General features: G+C 53.0%; 18 non-coding genes across 18 annotated transcripts; all 18 read right to left on the reverse strand.

Annotated features, from left to right (window-relative positions):
- Positions 1-562: 562 nt before the first annotated feature.
- trnae-cuc (transfer RNA glutamic acid (anticodon CUC)) lies at positions 563-634 on the reverse strand. Its single transcript has one exon. It is a non-coding gene; the product is annotated as a tRNA-Glu (tRNA).
- Positions 635-775: 141 nt separating this feature from the next.
- trnae-cuc (transfer RNA glutamic acid (anticodon CUC)) lies at positions 776-847 on the reverse strand. The gene has a single exon. It is a non-coding gene; the product is annotated as a tRNA-Glu (tRNA).
- Positions 848-1384: 537 nt separating this feature from the next.
- Positions 1385-1456, reverse strand: trnae-cuc (transfer RNA glutamic acid (anticodon CUC)). The gene has a single exon. It is a non-coding gene; the product is annotated as a tRNA-Glu (tRNA).
- Positions 1457-1597: 141 nt separating this feature from the next.
- trnae-cuc (transfer RNA glutamic acid (anticodon CUC)) lies at positions 1598-1669 on the reverse strand. The gene has a single exon. It is a non-coding gene; the product is annotated as a tRNA-Glu (tRNA).
- A 537-nt stretch (positions 1670-2206) lies between these two features.
- Positions 2207-2278, reverse strand: trnae-cuc (transfer RNA glutamic acid (anticodon CUC)). The gene has a single exon. It is a non-coding gene; the product is annotated as a tRNA-Glu (tRNA).
- Positions 2279-2419: 141 nt separating this feature from the next.
- Positions 2420-2491, reverse strand: trnae-cuc (transfer RNA glutamic acid (anticodon CUC)). Its single transcript has one exon. It is a non-coding gene; the product is annotated as a tRNA-Glu (tRNA).
- A 537-nt stretch (positions 2492-3028) lies between these two features.
- Positions 3029-3100, reverse strand: trnae-cuc (transfer RNA glutamic acid (anticodon CUC)). The gene has a single exon. It is a non-coding gene; the product is annotated as a tRNA-Glu (tRNA).
- Positions 3101-3241: 141 nt separating this feature from the next.
- Positions 3242-3313, reverse strand: trnae-cuc (transfer RNA glutamic acid (anticodon CUC)). Its single transcript has one exon. It is a non-coding gene; the product is annotated as a tRNA-Glu (tRNA).
- A 537-nt stretch (positions 3314-3850) lies between these two features.
- Positions 3851-3922, reverse strand: trnae-cuc (transfer RNA glutamic acid (anticodon CUC)). The gene has a single exon. It is a non-coding gene; the product is annotated as a tRNA-Glu (tRNA).
- Positions 3923-4063: 141 nt separating this feature from the next.
- trnae-cuc (transfer RNA glutamic acid (anticodon CUC)) lies at positions 4064-4135 on the reverse strand. The gene has a single exon. It is a non-coding gene; the product is annotated as a tRNA-Glu (tRNA).
- A 537-nt stretch (positions 4136-4672) lies between these two features.
- Positions 4673-4744, reverse strand: trnae-cuc (transfer RNA glutamic acid (anticodon CUC)). Its single transcript has one exon. It is a non-coding gene; the product is annotated as a tRNA-Glu (tRNA).
- A 141-nt stretch (positions 4745-4885) lies between these two features.
- Positions 4886-4957, reverse strand: trnae-cuc (transfer RNA glutamic acid (anticodon CUC)). Its single transcript has one exon. It is a non-coding gene; the product is annotated as a tRNA-Glu (tRNA).
- Positions 4958-5494: 537 nt separating this feature from the next.
- trnae-cuc (transfer RNA glutamic acid (anticodon CUC)) lies at positions 5495-5566 on the reverse strand. Its single transcript has one exon. It is a non-coding gene; the product is annotated as a tRNA-Glu (tRNA).
- A 141-nt stretch (positions 5567-5707) lies between these two features.
- trnae-cuc (transfer RNA glutamic acid (anticodon CUC)) lies at positions 5708-5779 on the reverse strand. The gene has a single exon. It is a non-coding gene; the product is annotated as a tRNA-Glu (tRNA).
- A 537-nt stretch (positions 5780-6316) lies between these two features.
- trnae-cuc (transfer RNA glutamic acid (anticodon CUC)) lies at positions 6317-6388 on the reverse strand. The gene has a single exon. It is a non-coding gene; the product is annotated as a tRNA-Glu (tRNA).
- A 141-nt stretch (positions 6389-6529) lies between these two features.
- On the reverse strand, positions 6530-6601 carry trnae-cuc (transfer RNA glutamic acid (anticodon CUC)). Its single transcript has one exon. It is a non-coding gene; the product is annotated as a tRNA-Glu (tRNA).
- Positions 6602-7138: 537 nt separating this feature from the next.
- On the reverse strand, positions 7139-7210 carry trnae-cuc (transfer RNA glutamic acid (anticodon CUC)). The gene has a single exon. It is a non-coding gene; the product is annotated as a tRNA-Glu (tRNA).
- Positions 7211-7351: 141 nt separating this feature from the next.
- trnae-cuc (transfer RNA glutamic acid (anticodon CUC)) lies at positions 7352-7423 on the reverse strand. The gene has a single exon. It is a non-coding gene; the product is annotated as a tRNA-Glu (tRNA).
- Between the last annotated feature and the right edge of the window lie 12041 nt (positions 7424-19464).

The following is a 19464-nucleotide window of genomic DNA, read 5'->3' on the forward strand; positions in this document are numbered from 1 at the left end:
AATCCTAACCACTAGACAACCAGGGAAGGATACTGCAATTCAAATTGTTTCACAATTTGAAATGGTACATACAGTTGAAGTCTGAAGTTTACATACACTTAGGTTGGAGTCATTAAAACTCGTTTGTCAACCATTCCACACATTTCTTGTTAACAAACTATAGTTTTGGCAAGTCGGTTAGGACATCGACTTTGTGCATGACACAAGTCATTTTTCCAAAAATTGTTTACAGACAGATTATTTCACTTATAATTCAGTGTATCACAAATCCAGTGGGTCAGAAGTTTAAAAACACTAGGTTGGCTGTGCCTTTAAACAACTTGGACAATGACCAAAAATGATGTCCTGGCTTTAGAATCTTCTGATAGGCTAATTGACATAATTTGAGTCAATTGGAGGTGTACCTGTAGATGTATTTCATGGCCTGCCTTCAAACTCGGTGCCTCTTTGCTTGAGATCGTGGGATTTTCAAAAGGAATCAGCCAAGACCTCAGAAATAAAATGTAGACCTCGGAAGGACACTGCAGGGCAAATCATTTTGTAATTTGAAGAGGTACAGATATTCCCTGACCGGGAATCGAACCCGGGCCGCGGCGGTGAGAGCGCCGAATCCTAACCACTAGACAACCAGGGAAGGATACTGCAATTCAAATTGCTTCACAATTTGAAATGGTACATACAGTTGAAGAAATCAGCCAAGACCTCAGAAATAAAATGTAGACCTCGGAAGGACACTGCAGGGCAAATCATTTTGTAATTTGAAGAGGTACAGATATTCCCTGACCGGGAATCGAACCCGGGCCGCGGCGGTGAGAGCGCCGAATCCTAACCACTAGACCACCAGGGAAGGATACTACAATTCAAATTGTTTCACAATTTGAAATGGTACATACAGTTGAAGTCTGAAGCTTACATACACTTAGGTTGGAGTCATTAAAACTCGTTTGTCAACCATTCCACACATTTCTTGTTAACAAACTATAGTTTTGGCAAGTCGGTTAGGACATCTACTTTGTGCATGACACAAGTCATTTCTCCAAAAATTGTTTACAGACAGATTATTTCACTTAAAATTCAGTGTATCACAAATCCAGTGGGTCAGAAGTTTACAAACACTAGGTTGGCTGTGCCTTTAAACAACTTGGACAATGACCAAAAATGATGTCCTGGCTTTAGAATCTTCTGATAGGCTAATTGACATAATTTGAGTCAATTGGAGGTGTACCTGTAGATGTATTTCATGGCCTGCCTTCAAACTCAGTGCCTCTTTGCTTGAGATCATGGGATTTTCAAAAGAAATCAGCCAAGACCTCAGAAATAAAATGTACGCCTCGGAAGGACACTGCAGGGCAAATCATTTTGTAATTTATAAGAGGTACAGATATTCCCTGACCGGGAATCGAACCCGGGCCGCGGCGGTGAGAGCGCCGAATCCTAACCACTAGACAACCAGGGAAGGATACTGCAATCCAAATTGCTTCACAATTTGAAATGGTACATACAGTTGAAGAAATCAGCCAAGACCTCAGAAATAAAATGTAGACCTCGGAAGGACACTGCAGGGCAAATCGTTTCGTACTTTGAAGTTGTACAGATATTCCCTGACCGGGAATCGAACCCGGGCCGCGGCGGTGAGAGCGCCGAATCCTAACCACTAGACAACCAGGGAAGGATACTGCAATTCAAATTGCTTCACAATTTGAAATGGTACATACAGTTGAAGTCTGAAGCTTACATACACTTAGGTTGGAGTCATTAAAACTCGTTTGTCAACCATTCCACACATTTCTTGTTAACAAACTATAGTTTTGGCAAGTCGGTTAGGACATCTACTTTGTGCATGACACAAGTCATTTCTCCAAAAATTGTTTACAGACAGATTATTTCACTTATAATTCAGTGTATCACAAATCCAGTGGGTCAGAAGTTTACAAACACTAGGTTGGCTGTGCCTTTAAACAACTTGGACAATGACCAAAAATGATGTCCTGGCTTTAGAATCTTCTGATAGGCTAATTGACATAATTTGAGTCAATTGGAGGTGTACCTGTAGATGTATTTCATGGCCTGCCTTCAAACTCGGTGCCTCTTTGCTTGAGATCGTGGGATTTTCAAAAGGAATCAGCCAAGACCTCAGAAATAAAATGTAGACCTCGGAAGGACACTGCAGGGCAAATCATTTTGTAATTTATAAGAGGTACAGATATTCCCTGACCGGGAATCGAACCCGGGCCGCGGCGGTGAGAGCGCCGAATCCTAACCACTAGACAACCAGGGAAGGATTCTGCAATTCAAATTGCTTCACAATTTGAAATGGTACATACAGTTGAAGAAATCAGCCAAGACCTCAGAAATAAAATGTAGACCTCGGAAGGACACTGCAGGGAAAATCGTTTCGTACTTTGAAGTTGTACAGATATTCCCTGACCGGGAATCGAACCCGGGCCGCGGCGGTGAGAGCGCCGAATCCTAACCACTAGACAACCAGGGAAGGATACTGCAATTCAAATTGTTTCACAATTTGAAATGGTACATACAGTTGAAGTCTGAAGTTTACATACACTTAGGTTGGAGTCATTAAAACTCGTTTGTCAACCATTCCACACATTTCTTGTTAACAAACTATAGTTTTGGCAAGTCGGTTAGGACATCGACTTTGTGCATGACACAAGTCATTTTTCCAAAAATTGTTTACAGACAGATTATTTCACTTATAATTCAGTGTATCACAAATCCAGTGGGTCAGAAGTTTAAAAACACTAGGTTGGCTGTGCCTTTAAACAACTTGGACAATGACCAAAAATGATGTCCTGGCTTTAGAATCTTCTGATAGGCTAATTGACATAATTTGAGTCAATTGGAGGTGTACCTGTAGATGTATTTCATGGCCTGCCTTCAAACTCGGTGCCTCTTTGCTTGAGATCGTGGGATTTTCAAAAGGAATCAGCCAAGACCTCAGAAATAAAATGTACGCCTCGGAAGGACACTGCAGGGCAAATCATTTTGTAATTTATAAGAGGTACAGATATTCCCTGACCGGGAATCGAACCCGGGCCGCGGCGGTGAGAGCGCCGAATCCTAACCACTAGACAACCAGGGAAGGATTGTGCAATCCAAATTGCTTCACAATTTGAAATGGTACATACAGTTGAAGAAATCAGCCAAGACCTCAGAAATAAAATGTAGACCTCGGAAGGACACTGCAGGGCAAATCATTTTGTAATTTGAAGAGGTACAGATATTCCCTGACCGGGAATCGAACCCGGGCCGCGGCGGTGAGAGCGCCGAATCCTAACCACTAGACCACCAGGGAAGGATACTACAATTCAAATTGTTTCACAATTTGAAATGGTACATACAGTTGAAGTCTGAAGCTTACATACACTTAGGTTGGAGTCATTAAAACTCGTTTGTCAACCATTCCACACATTTCTTGTTAACAAACTATAGTTTTGGCAAGTCGGTTAGGACATCTACTTTGTGCATGACACAAGTCATTTCTCCAAAAATTGTTTACAGACAGATTATTTCACTTAAAATTCAGTGTATCACAAATCCAGTGGGTCAGAAGTTTACAAACACTAGGTTGGCTGTGCCTTTAAACAACTTGGACAATGACCAAAAATGATGTCCTGGCTTTAGAATCTTCTGATAGGCTAATTGACATAATTTGAGTCAATTGGAGGTGTACCTGTAGATGTATTTCATGGCCTGCCTTCAAACTCGGTGCCTCTTTGCTTGAGATCGTGGGATTTTCAAAAGGAATCAGCCAAGACCTCAGAAATAAAATGTAGACCTCGGAAGGACACTGCAGGGCAAATCATTTTGTAATTTATAAGAGGTACAGATATTCCCTGACCGGGAATCGAACCCGGGCCGCGGCGGTGAGAGCGCCGAATCCTAACCACTAGACAACCAGGGAAGGATACTGCAATTCAAATTGCTTCACAATTTGAAATGGTACATACAGTTGAAGAAATCAGCCAAGACCTCAGAAATAAAATGTAGACCTCGGAAGGACACTGCAGGGCAAATCGTTTCGTACTTTGAAGTTGTACAGATATTCCCTGACCGGGAATCGAACCCGGGCCGCGGCGGTGAGAGCGCCGAATCCTAACCACTAGACAACCAGGGAAGGATACTGCAATTCAAATTGTTTCACAATTTGAAATGGTACATACAGTTGAAGTCTGAAGTTTACATACACTTAGGTTGGAGTCATTAAAACTCGTTTGTCAACCATTCCACACATTTCTTGTTAACAAACTATAGTTTTGGCAAGTCGGTTAGGACATCGACTTTGTGCATGACACAAGTCATTTTTCCAAAAATTGTTTACAGACAGATTATTTCACTTATAATTCAGTGTATCACAAATCCAGTGGGTCAGAAGTTTAAAAACACTAGGTTGGCTGTGCCTTTAAACAACTTGGACAATGACCAAAAATGATGTCCTGGCTTTAGAATCTTCTGATAGGCTAATTGACATAATTTGAGTCAATTGGAGGTGTACCTGTAGATGTATTTCATGGCCTGCCTTCAAACTCGGTGCCTCTTTGCTTGAGATCGTGGGATTTTCAAAAGGAATCAGCCAAGACCTCAGAAATAAAATGTAGACCTCGGAAGGACACTGCAGGGCAAATCATTTTGTAATTTATAAGAGGTACAGATATTCCCTGACCGGGAATCGAACCCGGGCCGCGGCGGTGAGAGCGCCGAATCCTAACCACTAGACAACCAGGGAAGGATTGTGCAATCCAAATTGCTTCACAATTTGAAATGGTACATACAGTTGAAGAAATCAGCCAAGACCTCAGAAATAAAATGTAGACCTCGGAAGGACACTGCAGGGCAAATCATTTTGTAATTTGAAGAGGTACAGATATTCCCTGACCGGGAATCGAACCCGGGCCGCGGCGGTGAGAGCGCCGAATCCTAACCACTAGACAACCAGGGAAGGATACTGCAATTCAAATTGTTTCACAATTTGAAATGGTACATACAGTTGAAGTCTGAAGTTTACATACACTTAGGTTGGAGTCATTAAAACTCGTTTGTCAACCATTCCACACATTTCTTGTTAACAAACTATAGTTTTGGCAAGTCGGTTAGGACATCGACTTTGTGCATGACACAAGTCATTTTTCCAAAAATTGTTTACAGACAGATTATTTCACTTATAATTCAGTGTATCACAAATCCAGTGGGTCAGAAGTTTAAAAACACTAGGTTGGCTGTGCCTTTAAACAACTTGGACAATGACCAAAAATGATGTCCTGGCTTTAGAATCTTCTGATAGGCTAATTGACATAATTTGAGTCAATTGGAGGTGTACCTGTAGATGTATTTCATGGCCTGCCTTCAAACTCGGTGCCTCTTTGCTTGAGATCGTGGGATTTTCAAAAGAAATCAGCCAAGACCTCAGAAATAAAATGTACGCCTCGGAAGGACACTGCAGGGCAAATCATTTTGTAATTTATAAGAGGTACAGATATTCCCTGACCGGGAATCGAACCCGGGCCGCGGCGGTGAGAGCGCCGAATCCTAACCACTAGACAACCAGGGAAGGATACTGCAATTCAAATTGCTTCACAATTTGAAATGGTACATACAGTTGAAGAAATCAGCCAAGACCTCAGAAATAAAATGTAGACCTCGGAAGGACACTGCAGGGCAAATCGTTTCGTACTTTGAAGTTGTACAGATATTCCCTGACCGGGAATCGAACCCGGGCCGCGGCGGTGAGAGCGCCGAATCCTAACCACTAGACAACCAGGGAAGGATACTGCAATTCAAATTGTTTCACAATTTGAAATGGTACATACAGTTGAAGTCTGAAGTTTACATACACTTAGGTTGGAGTCATTAAAACTCGTTTGTCAACCATTCCACACATTTCTTGTTAACAAACTATAGTTTTGGCAAGTCGGTTAGGACATCGACTTTGTGCATGACACAAGTCATTTCTCCAAAAATTGTTTACAGACAGATTATTTCACTTATAATTCAGTGTATCACAAATCCAGTGGGTCAGAAGTTTAAAAACACTAGGTTGGCTGTGCCTTTAAACAACTTGGACAATGACCAAAAATGATGTCCTGGCTTTAGAATCTTCTGATAGGCTAATTGACATAATTTGAGTCAATTGGAGGTGTACCTGTAGATGTATTTCATGGCCTGCCTTCAAACTCGGTGCCTCTTTGCTTGAGATCGTGGGATTTTCAAAAGGAATCAGCCAAGACCTCAGAAATAAAATGTAGACCTCGGAAGGACACTGCAGGGCAAATCATTTTGTAATTTATAAGAGGTACAGATATTCCCTGACCGGGAATCGAACCCGGGCCGCGGCGGTGAGAGCGCCGAATCCTAACCACTAGACAACCAGGGAAGGATTGTGCAATCCAAATTGCTTCACAATTTGAAATGGTACATACAGTTGAAGAAATCAGCCAAGACCTCAGAAATAAAATGTAGACCTCGGAAGGACACTGCAGGGCAAATCATTTTGTAATTTGAAGAGGTACAGATATTCCCTGACCGGGAATCGAACCCGGGCCGCGGCGGTGAGAGCGCCGAATCCTAACCACTAGACAACCAGGGAAGGATACTGCAATTCAAATTGCTTCACAATTTGAAATGGTACATACAGTTGAAGTCTGAAGCTTACATACACTTAGGTTGGAGTCATTAAAACTCGTTTGTCAACCATTCCACACATTTCTTGTTAACAAACTATAGTTTTGGCAAGTCGGTTAGGACATCGACTTTGTGCATGACACAAGTCATTTTTCCAAAAATTGTTTACAGACAGATTATTTCACTTATAATTCAGTGTATCACAAATCCAGTGGGTCAGAAGTTTAAAAACACTAGGTTGGCTGTGCCTTTAAACAACTTGGACAATGACCAAAAATGATGTCCTGGCTTTAGAATCTTCTGATAGGCTAATTGACATAATTTGAGTCAATTGGAGGTGTACCTGTAGATGTATTTCATGGCCTGCCTTCAAACTCGGTGCCTCTTTGCTTGAGATCGTGGGATTTTCAAAAGGAATCAGCCAAGACCTCAGAAATAAAATGTAGACCTCGGAAGGACACTGCAGGGCAAATCATTTTGTAATTTATAAGAGGTACAGATATTCCCTGACCGGGAATCGAACCCGGGCCGCGGCGGTGAGAGCGCCGAATCCTAACCACTAGACAACCAGGGAAGGATACTGCAATCCAAATTGCTTCACAATTTGAAATGGTACATACAGTTGAAGAAATCAGCCAAGACCTCAGAAATAAAATGTAGACCTCGGAAGGACACTGCAGGGCAAATCGTTTCGTACTTTGAAGTTGTACAGATATTCCCTGACCGGGAATCGAACCCGGGCCGCGGCGGTGAGAGCGCCGAATCCTAACCACTAGACAACCAGGGAAGGATACTACAATTCAAATTGTTTCACAATTTGAAATGGTACATACAGTTGAAGTCTGAAGCTTACATACACTTAGGTTGGAGTCATTAAAACTCGTTTGTCAACCATTCCACACATTTCTTGTTAACAAACTATAGTTTTGGCAAGTCGGTTAGGACATCTACTTTGTGCATAACACAAGTCATTTCTCCAAAAATTGTTTACAGACAGATTATTTCACTTATAATTCAGTGTATCACAAATCCAGTGGGTCAGAAGTTTACAAACACTAGGTTGGCTGTGCCTTTAAACAACTTGGACAATGACCAAAAATGATGTCCTGGCTTTAGAATCTTCTGATAGGCTAATTGACATAATTTGAGTCAATTGGAGGTGTACCTGTAGATGTATTTCATGGCCTGCCTTCAAACTCGGTGCCTCTTTGCTTGAGATCGTGGGATTTTCAAAAGGAATCAGCCAAGACCTCAGAAATAAAATGTAGACCTCGGAAGGACACTGCACCCTAACGACAGGACGCACCCTGACGCACCCTAACGACGCACCCTGACACACCCTAACAACGCACCCTGACGACACAACGCACCCTGACGAAACCTAACGATGCACCCTGACGCACCCTAACGACGCACTCTGACGAACCCTAACGACGCACCCTAACGACAGGACGCACCCTGACGCACCCTAACGACGCACCCTGACGCACCCTAACAACGCACCCTAACGACAGGACGCACCCTGACGCACCCTAACGACGCATCCTGACGACACAACGCACCCTGACGAACCCTAACGACGCACCCTGACGCACCCTAACGACGCACCCTGACGCACCCTAACGACGCACTCTGACGAACCCTAACGACGCACCCTAACGACAGGACGCACCCTGACGCACCCTAACGACGCACCCTGACGCACCCTAACAACGCACCCTAACGACAGGACGCACCCTGACGCACCCTGACGCACCCTGACGCACCCTAACGACGCACCCTGACGAACCCTAACGACGCACCCTGACGAACCTTAACGACGCAACCTGACGCACCCTAACGACGCAACCTGACTCACCCTAACAACGCACCCTGACGACACAACACACCCTGACGAACCCTAACGACGCACCCTATCGCACCCTAACGACGCACCCTGACACACCCTAACAACGCACCCTGACGACACAACGCACCCTGACGAACCCTAACGACGCACCCTGACGCACCCTAACGACGCACCCTGACGCACCCTAACTACGCACTCTGACGAACCCTAACGACGCACCCTAACGACAGGACGCACCCTGACGCACCCTAACGACGCACCCTGACGCACCCTAACAACGCACCCTAACGACAGGACGCACCCTGACGCACCCTAACGACGCACCCTGACGACACAACGCACCCTGACGAACCCTAACGATGCACCCTGACGCACCCTAACGACGCACCCTGACGTACCCTAACGACGCACTCTGACGAACCCTAACGACGCACCCTAACGACAGGACGCACCCTGACGCACCCTAACGACGCACCCTGACGCACCCTAACAACGCACCCTAACGACAGGACGCACCCTGACGCACCCTGACGCACCCTGACGCACCCTAACGACGCACCCTGACGAACCCTAACGACGCACCCTGACGAACCTTAACGACGCACCCTGACGCACCCTAACGACGCAACCTGACTCACCCTAACAACGCACCCTGACGACACAACGCACCCTGACGAACCCTAACGACGCACCCTATCGCACCCTAACGACGCACCCTGACACACCTTAACAACGCACCCTGACGACACAACGCACCCTGACGAACCCTAAAGACGCACCCTGACGCACCCTAACGACGCACCCTGACGCACCCTAACGACGCACCCTGACGAACCCTAACGACGCACCCTGACGAACCTTAACGACGCACCCTGACGCACCCTAACGACGCACCCTGACCCACCCTAACAACGCACCCTGACGACACAACGCACCCTGACGCACCCTAACGACGCACCCTGACGCACCATAACGACGCACCCTGACACACCCTAACGACGCACCCTGACGAACCCTAACAACGCACCCTGACGACACAACGCACCCTAACGACGCACCCTAACGACGCACCCTAACAACGCACCCTGACGACACAACGCACCCTGACGAACCCTAACGACGCACCCTGACGCACCCTAACGACGCACCCTGACGCACCCTAACGACGCACTCTGACGAACCCTAACGACGCACCCTGACGCACCCTAACAACGCACCCTAACGACAGGACGCACCCTGACGCACCCTGACGCACCCTGACGCACCCTAACTGACGCACCCTAACGACCCTAACGAGGACGCACCCTGACGCACCCTGACGCACCCTGACGCACCCTGACGCACCCTAACGACGCACCCTGACGCACCCTAACGACGCACCCTGACGCACCCTAACAACGCACCCTGACGACACAACGCACCCTGACGAACCCTAACGACGCACCCTGACGCACCCTAACAACGCACCCTGACACACCTTAACAACGCACCCTGACGACACAACGCACCCTGACGAACCCTAACGACGCACCCTGACGCACCCTAACGACGCACCCTGACGCACCCTAACGACGCACCCTGACGAACCCTAACGACGCACCCTGATGAACCTTAACGACGCACCCTGACGCACCCTAACGACGCACCCTGACGCACCCTAACAACGCACCCTGACGACACAACGCACCCTGCCGCACCCTAACGACGCACCCTGACGCACCATAACGACGCACCCTGACACACCCTAACGACGCACCCTGACGAACCCTAACAACGCACCCTGACGACACAACGCACCCTAACGACGCACCCTAACGACGCACCCTAACAACGCACCCTGACGACACAACGCACCCTGACGAACCCTAACGACGCACCCTAACGACGCAACCTATCGCACCCTAACGACGCACCCTGACACACCCTAACGACGCACCCTGACGCACCCTAACAACGCATCCTGACGACACAACGCACCCTGACGAACCCTAACGACGCACCCTGACGCACCCTAACGACGCACCCTGACGCACCCTAACGACGCACCCTGACGCACCCTAACGACGCACCCTGACACACCCTAACAACGCACCCTGAGGACACAACGCACCCTGACGAACCCTAACGACGCACCCTGACGCACCCTAACGACGCACCCTGACGCACCCTAACGACGCACCCTGACGAACCCTAACGACGCACCCTAACGACGCACCCTGACGCACCCTAACAACGCACCCTAACGACAGGACGCAACCTGACGCACCCTAACGACGCACCCTGACACACCCTAACAACGCACCCTGACGACACAACGCACCCTGACGAAACCTAACGACGCACCCTGACGCACCCTAACGACGCACCCTGACGCACCCTAACGACGCACTCGGACGAACCCTAACGACGCACCCTAACGACCCTAAGGACGCACCCTGACGCACCCTAACGACGCACCCTGACACACTCTAACAACGCACCCTGACGACACAACGCACCCTGACGAAACCTAACGATGCACCCTGACGCACTCTAACGACGCACCCTGACGCACCCTAACGACGCACTCTGACGAACCCTAACGACGCACCCTAACGACAGCACGCACCCTGACGCACCCTAACGACGCACCCTGACGCACCCTAACAACGCACCCTAACGACAGGACGCACCCTGACGCACCCTGACGCACCCTGACGCACCCTGACGCACCCTAACAACGCACCCTAACGACACAACGCACCCTGACGCACCCTAACGACGCACCCTGACGCACCCTAACGACGCACCCTGACGCACCCTAACGACGCACCCTGACGAACCCTAACAACGCACCCTGACGACACAACGCACCCTAACGACGCACCCTATCGCACCCTAACGACACACCCTGACACACCCTAACGACGCACCCTGACACACCCTAACGACGCACCCTGACGACACAACGCACCCTGACGAACCCTAACGACGCACCCTGACGCACCCTAACGACGCACCCTGACGCACCCTAACGACGCACCCTGACGCACCCTAACGAAGCACCCTGACACACCCTAACAACGCACCCTGACGACACAACGCACCCTGACGAACCCTAACGACGCACCCTGACGCACCCTAACGACGCACCCTGATGCACCCTAACGACGCACCCTGACGAACCCTAACAACGCACCCTGACGACACAACGCACCCTAACGACGCACCCTAACGACGCACCCTAACAACGCACCCTGACGACACAACGCACCCTGACGAACCCTAACGACGCACCCTGACGCACCCTAACGACGCACCCTGACGCACCCTAACGACGCACTCTGACGAACCCTAACGACGCACCCTAACGACAGGACGCATCCTGACGCACCCTAACGACGCACCCTGACGCACCCTAACAACGCACCCTAACGACAGGACGCACCCTGACGCACCCTAACGACGCACCCTGACGCACCCTAACGACGCACCCTGACGCACCCTAACGACGCACCCTGCCGCACCCTAACGACGCACCCTGACGCACCCTAACGACGCACCCTGACACACCCTAACGACGCACCCTGACGAACCCTAACAACGCACCCTGACGACACAACGCACCCTAACGACGCACCCTAACGACGCACCCTAACAACGCACCCTGACGACACAACGCACCCTGACGAACCCTAACGACGCAACCTAACGACGCAACCTATCGCACCCTAACGACGCACCCTAACGACGCACCCTATCGCACCCTAACGCACCCTAACGCACCCTAACGACGCACCCTGACACACCCTAACGACGCACCCTGACGCACCCTAACAACGCACGACGCACCCTGACGAACCCTAACGACGCACCCTGACGAACCTAACAACGCACCCTAACGACAGGACGCACCCTGACGCACCCTAACGACGCACCCTGACACACCCTAACAACGCACCCTGACGACACAACGCACCCTGACGAAACCTAACGACGCACCCTGACGCACCCTAACGACGCACCCTGACGAACCCTAACGACGCACCCTAACGACAGGACGCACACTGACGCACCCTAACGACGCACCCTGACGCACCCTAACAACGCACCCTAACGACAGGACGCACCCTGACGCACCCTAACGACGCACCCTGACGACACAACGCACCCTGACGCACCCTAACGACGCACCCTGACGCACCCTAACGACGCACCCTGACGCACCCTAACGACGCACTCTGACGAACCCTAACGACGCACCCTAACGACAGGACGCACCCTGACGCACCCTAACGACGCACCCTGACGCACCCTAACAACGCACCCTAACGACAGGACGCACCCTGAAGCACCCTGACGCACCCTGACGCACCCTAACGACGCACCCTGACGAACCCTAACGACGCACCCTGACGAACCTTAACGACGCACCCTGACGCACCCTAACGACGCAACCTGACTCACCCTAACAACGCACCCTGACGACACAACACACCCTGACGAACCCTAACGACGCACCCTATCGCACCCTAACGACGCACCCTGACACACCTTAACAACGCACCCTGACGACACAACGCACCCTGACGAACCCTAACGACGCACCCTGACGCACCCTAACGACGCACCCTGACGCACCCTAACGACGCACTCTGACGAACCCTAACGACGCACCCTAACGACAGGACGCACCCTGACGCACCCTAACGACGCACCCTGACGCACCCTAACAACGCACCCTAACGACAGGACGCACCCTGACGCACCCTAACGACGCACCCTGACGACACAACGCACCCTGACGAACCCTAACGATGCACCCTGACGCACCCTAACGACGCACCCTGACGTACCCTAACGACGCACTCTGACGAACCCTAACGACGCACCCTAACGACAGGACGCACCCTGACGCACCCTAACGACGCACCCTGACGCACCCTAACAACGCACCCTAACGACAGGACGCACCCTGACGCACCCTGACGCACCCTGACGCACCCTAACGACGCACCCTGACGAACCCTAACGACGCACCCTGACGAACCTTAACGACGCACCCTGACGCACCCTAACGACGCAACCTGACTCACCCTAACAACGCACCCTGACGACACAACGCACCCTGACGAACCCTAACGACGCACCCTATCGCACCCTAACGACGCACCCTGACACACCTTAACAACGCACCCTGACGACACAACGCACCCTGACGAACCCTAAAGACGCACCCTGACGCACCCTAACGACGCACCCTGACGCACCCTAACGACGCACCCTGACGAACCCTAACGACGCACCCTGACGAACCTTAACGACGCACCCTGACGCACCCTAACGACGCACCCTGACGCACCCTAACAACGCACCCTGACGACACAACGCACCCTGCCGCACCCTAACGACGCACCCTGACGCACCCTAACGACGCACCCTGACGCACCCTAACGACGCACCCTGACGAACCCTAACAACGCACCCTGACGACACAACGCACCCTAACGACGCACCCTGACACACCCTAACAACGCACCCTGACGACACAACGCACCCTGACGAACCCTAACGACGCAACCTGACGCACCCTAACGACGCACCCTGACGCACCCTAACGACGCACCCTGACGAACCCTAACGACGCACCCTAACGACAGGACGCACCCTGACGCACCCTAACGACGCACCCTGACGCACCCTAACAACGCACCCTAACGACAGGACGCACCCTGACGCACCCTGACGCACCCTGACGCACCCTAACGACGCACCCTGACGCACCCTAACAACGCACCCTAACGACAGCGCACCCTGACGCACCCTGACGCACCCTGACGCACCCTGACGCACCCTAACGACGCACCCTGACGCACCCTATCGACGCAACCTGACTCACCCTAACAACGCACCCTGACGACACAACGCACCCTGACGAACCCTAACGACGCACCCTATCGCACCCTAACAACGCACCCTGACACACCTTAACAACGCACCCTGACGGCACAACGCACCCTGACGAACCCTAACGACGCACCCTGACGCACCCTAACGACGCACCCTGACGCACCCTAACGACGCACCCTGACGAACCCTAACGACGCACCCTGACGAACCTTAACGACGCACCCTGACGCACCCTAACGACGCACCCTGACGCACCCTAACAACGCACCCTGACGACACAACGCACCCTGCCGCACCCTAACGACGCACCCTGACGCACCATAACGACGCACCCTGACACACCCTAACGACGCACCCTGACGAACCCTAACAACGCACCCTGACGACACAACGCACCCTAACGACGCACCCTAACGACGCACCCTAACAACGCACCCTGACGACACAACGCACCCTGACGAACCCTAACGACGCACCCTAACGACGCAACCTATCGCACCCTAACGACCACACCCTAACGACGCACCCTGACGCACCCTAACAACGCACCCTGACGACACAACGCACCCTGACGAACCCTAACGACGCACCCTGACGCACCCTAACGACGCACCCTGACGCACCCTAACGACGCACCCTTACGCACCCTAACGACGCACCCTGACGCACCCTAACAACGCACCCTGACGACACAACGCACCCTGACGCACCCTAACGACGCACCCTGACGCACCCTAACGACGCACTATGACGCACCCTAACGACGCACCCTGACGAACCCTAACGACGCACCCTAACGACGCACCCTGACGCACCCTAACAACGCACCCTAACGTGGGTGCGTTGATGTTCATACGGCCGGTACGTTGTCAGGGTGCGTCGAGGGTCCATCGTTAGGGTGTGGGGTCTAGGTCCGATAGGTAACGTCAATACGGGCGAGCCGTAGAGTGCAGTCGTTAAAATGGCCGTAGGTCCTGGTGGGGGTTGCGATCGTTGATTCCATGGGGTTCGTAGAGGTTCGTCGTTCTCCATCAGGGTCCGTCGTTTAGGGTCGTACGTACGTAGGTACGTGCGGTCCACCTGCCAGTCGTTGGTCTGGTGGGTACGATCGTCAAATGGCCGTGCGTCGTTTAGGGTATCGTCAGGGGTCGCAGTCGTTAGGGTACGGGTCCCGGTCGTGTAGTGAGGTACGTCAGGGTGCGTCGTTAGGGGTACGGCAGGGTGCGGTCGTTAGGGGTACGGAGGGGTGCCCATCCGTAGGTGTACGTGGGTGCATTCGTGGGCCGGTACGTGTGGGTGCGTCGTAGGTTCGTCAGGGTGCGTTGTTGGTACGTGGGGGTGCGTCGTTAGGGTGCGTAGGTGTATACATGCGTATGTTAGAGTGCATCGTTGATACGTGGGTACGATCGCTCGTAGGTGCTAGGGTGCCATCCGTTAGGGTGCGTCGTGTCGTAGGGGCTCCAATTGTAGGTACGTACCGTCTGCATCGGATTTCCGTGGGGGCTCGTCGATTAGGGTTCGTCGGGGTCCAGTCGTCTGATGGTGCATGCGTAGGATCAGTAGGCACGAGTCCGTTCGTGTGGGTGCAGTCGCCGTCGCAGGTCGCGTAGTGGGTGCGTGGGGGTACTCGTTGATCGATCGTGAGAGTGCGTGCGTAGGTACGTGCGGGTGCGATCGTTAGGGGTACGTGGGGCGTCTCCCGTTGTCGGGTGCAGTCGTTGGTGCGCGGGTAGCGTGCGTCGTTGGTGCGTGGGTAGATACGTTAGGGGTGCGTAGAGGCTGCGATCCGTGATGAGGGTGCGTTGTGTCGTGACGGGTGCGTTGTCAGGGTGCGTGGGGGTCACATCAGTAGGGTGTGTCACGGTACGTCTGGTCCATGCGTAACCAAGATAGTCCGTCGTAGGGGTACGTAGGGTACTGTGATCGTTCGTCTGCAGATACGTTAGGGGTCAGGTAGTGGGTACGTAGAGGTACGTCGTAGGTTTCGTGGGTGTCGTTAGTGTGCGTAGGGGTCCATCGGTCGGTGGGTGCGTCGTTAGGGTGCGTGGGGGTCCATGCTGTCGTTAGGGGTACGTAGGGTGCGTCGTTAGGGTCCGTAGGTGCGGTCGTTAGAGTCCCGTAGCGGTGCATTCGTTAGGTCTATGGTTGAGGTGCGTGGGGTCGTCACGTGGTTGAGAGTCGGGTGCGCCGGTCACCGTCACATGAGGGTGCGTCGCTAGGGTTCGTGGGTGCGCCGTGTCGTGGGTACGTGTGGGTCCGATCGGATACCCTCCGTCGGGGTGCGTGGGGGTTCGTCGGTGCTGGTGGGTCCGTCGGTAGCTTCGATGGGCTCCGATCGTGTCGTCGGGGTCCATACGTGTCTAGGGTGTGTCAGGGTGCGTCGTTAGGGTACGTAGGTACGCATGCTGTCGTTAGGGCTCGCAGGATACGTTAGGTACGTAGGCCGGTCCAGTCGTAGGTACGTGGGGCTCGGATGACGTTTGGCTGAGGGTGCGTTGTGCAGGCTGAGGGTGCGTTGTTAGGGTGTGTGGGGGTCCATCGTTAGGGGTACGTGGGTGCCTGTCGTTCGGGTGCGTCGTTAGGGTGCGATAGGGAAGGTCGTCAGGGCTACGTGGGGTTGCGGATCGTTCAGGGTACGTATGGGTGCGCCGGCCTAGGCACCACGATCCAGGGTTCGGTAGGGTACATGGTTGGGGTGCGGTAGGGTACCCATCGTTAAGTTTGGTGGGTCCATACAATTCGCACATTGCAGTCGTTGAGGCTTCGTAGGTCCGTCGTCCGTCATGGGTGTCGTCGTCCGTACGTGCGGGTCCGTCGTCCTCATGAGGGTGCGCTAGGGTACGTCGGGGTCCTGCGTGGATTTAGAGTTGGTGAGAGTACCGTCCTCGTCAGGGTACCATCCTGGTGCGGTTGCGTTGGGCGCGTAGGGTCGGATCGTCGTCATGGTCGCAGTCGCTGAGGGTGCGTCAGGCCATTCGTTTAGGGTACCGTGGGTGCGTCGATCGTGTGCCGTCAAGGTACGTGTAGGTTGCGGTACGTGTGGTAGCGTCGTCAGGGTGCATCGTGAGGTCGTAGTACCATCGTTGGACCATAGTGCGTTGTCGTTAGGTGTCGGTGGGGTGCCGTCGTTAGTGGTAAGGCGTTGGTGGGTAACCTGGTAGTCATACGGTCCGGTTCGTGGTGGCTACGTGGTCCGGCCCGTAGGTAGCATGTGTCGTAGAGTCCATTGTTAGGGTGCATGCACCATCGTTGCCGTCCAGTAGGGGTACGTCCTAAGTCGTGCCACTCGTCCGATTAGGGTGCGATGCAGGGTGCAGTCGTCCTTCAGGGTTCGTGAGCATGCGGGTACGTTTGTACGTGGGGTGCAGTCGTTAGGGCTCGCGGGTTAGGATCGTTAGTACTTATGGTCTAGGTTTCTAGGTGAGCACCGTGCGTTCGTCGTTAGTCATAGGTGCGTCGTTAATCCGGTACCGGCCTGCATGCAAGTACGTCGTTAGGTTGCGTGCGAGGTCCGTCGTTGTTCGTGAGGTCCATCGTAGGTCCGGCGTGCGTTCGTGGGTCCGTCGCGAGTCCATGGAAGCACCAGGTGCGTCAGGGGTGCGTGAGGGTGCGTGAGGGTACGTGGGTGCGTCGTTGGTCATGGTGCGTCGTTAGGGTGCGTGCATGTGTGTCGTTAGGGTTCGTCAGGGTGCGTCGGTACGGTTACGTGTGCAATCGTAGGTACGTGGGGTGCGTCGTTAGGGTGCGTAGAGTGCCGTTCGTTAGGGGTGCTGTAGAGCCGGTACGTTGGGGTTCGTAGTAGGGTTGCGTGGGGTGCCATGCATTAGGGTGCGTCAGGGGTAGCCATCAGGGGGTGCGTGGTGTAAGTGTACGTTAGGGTACGTGGTTGGGTACGTCGGGTAGCCGTTAGGGTTGCGCTGTGGTACGTCGTGTCGTAGAGTTGGGTTGTGTCGTTCTTAGGGTGCGTGGGGGTCCGTGGTTAAGGGTCCGTCCAGGTGCGTTGTGTTGTAAGGAGCTGCGTTGCTAGGGTGCGTGAGGAGTCCGGTCGTAAGGGTACGTAGGGGTTGTCGATCGTTCAGTGGGGCTCAATCGTAACCAGATGGGCGCAGGTCAGCGTAGGTTTCGTGAGGGTGCGTGGTGTCGTAGTGGCCATGGTGTCGTCGGCGTCCGTGTAGGGTGCGTCGTTAGGTACGTAGGTGCGGTCCTGTCGTTGACTCATGCGTAGAGGTTCGTGGGGTCCGTCGTTAGGGTTCGGATAGAGTTGGTTGTGCCGTAGGTGCGTTGTTAGGGTGCGTAGGGGTAGGGCATTCGCAGGTCGTCGTTGAGCTGCGTGGGTGCTGGTGTCGTTCGGCCCATCGGTAACCGCAATGGGATAGGTCGGTAACTTCGTGACTGAGGGTGAGGATACGTTGGGTGTCGTAAGTGCCATCGTCAGTCCGTCAAGTGCGTGGTGGGGGTTCGTAGGGGTCCAATCGTAGGCTACGTGAGGTGCAGTCGTTAAGTCCCCATCATTACGTCGGGCACGTCGTCGTTAGGGGTGCGTGGGGTTAGGACTCGCAAGGTAACAGGGTGCCGTCCTAGGTGCATCAGGGTGCGTTGTTAGGGGTGCGTCAGGGTGCAATCGTTTAGGCACAGGATGGTCGCAGGTACTGTCGTTGAGTGCATCGTTAGGGGTCGCCAAGTACGGTGGGTTAACTTGGTAGGGTGCGTCGGTCCTGGGGTAGGTAGCGTCGTTAGGGTTCGATGAGGGTGCGTTGTGTCGTCACGGGTGTTCGTTAGTACGTGGGGTAGCGTAGTGGGGTCCGTACCGTTAGGGGTGCGATGAGCCCATCATCGTCCTCAGTGGTGTCCGTTGTGTCGTCGAGCGTGCGGATTGCTTAGGGTGTGCTCCACGGTCGCGTCGTTAGCACGATGAGGGTGCGTCCGTTAAGGTTCGTTAGAGGGGGCACGCACGTCAAGTTAGGGTTCGTGGGTGCGTTCGCCGTCCAGTGGATGAGGGTACGTAGGGTGCTTCAGGGTGCGTATCTCGTTAGGGTTGACTGTTAAGGTGCGTCGTGTGGTTAGAGGTGCAGTGCGCTGAGCGTTAGGGT

Source organism: Salvelinus alpinus, chromosome 6 (genome assembly GCF_045679555.1).
Source record: "Salvelinus alpinus chromosome 6, SLU_Salpinus.1, whole genome shotgun sequence".
NCBI classification, from domain to species: Eukaryota; Metazoa; Chordata; class Actinopteri; order Salmoniformes; family Salmonidae; genus Salvelinus; species Salvelinus alpinus.